Source organism: Penaeus monodon, chromosome 20 (genome assembly GCF_015228065.2).
Source record: "Penaeus monodon isolate SGIC_2016 chromosome 20, NSTDA_Pmon_1, whole genome shotgun sequence".
Classification (NCBI taxonomy): domain Eukaryota; kingdom Metazoa; phylum Arthropoda; class Malacostraca; order Decapoda; family Penaeidae; genus Penaeus; species Penaeus monodon.
In genome coordinates this window covers 35,694,489-35,694,732 of record NC_051405.1, presented here as the reverse complement: position 1 = coordinate 35,694,732, position 244 = coordinate 35,694,489, and positions in this window count along the sequence as shown.

The window sequence follows — 244 nt, the reverse complement described above, 5'->3', positions numbered from 1 at the left end:
GGAATCTCTTGGACGAAATTCAGTAAAATGAACAAAAATATGCAATAAACAAATAAGGGAGAGGAAAGCTGGTGCCAAATCTAAGGCTGACAAAAGAGAATAAAATATCACCGCCAACGATAGCATGCTGATGAATCATCGCAGTTTTCAAAGTAAAAGAGCTGGCAACCGTGAAATAAATGTCCAAGCCATGATTAGATTTTTGATTCATGAATATAATCCTGATGCAGACTCTGTTACGAAC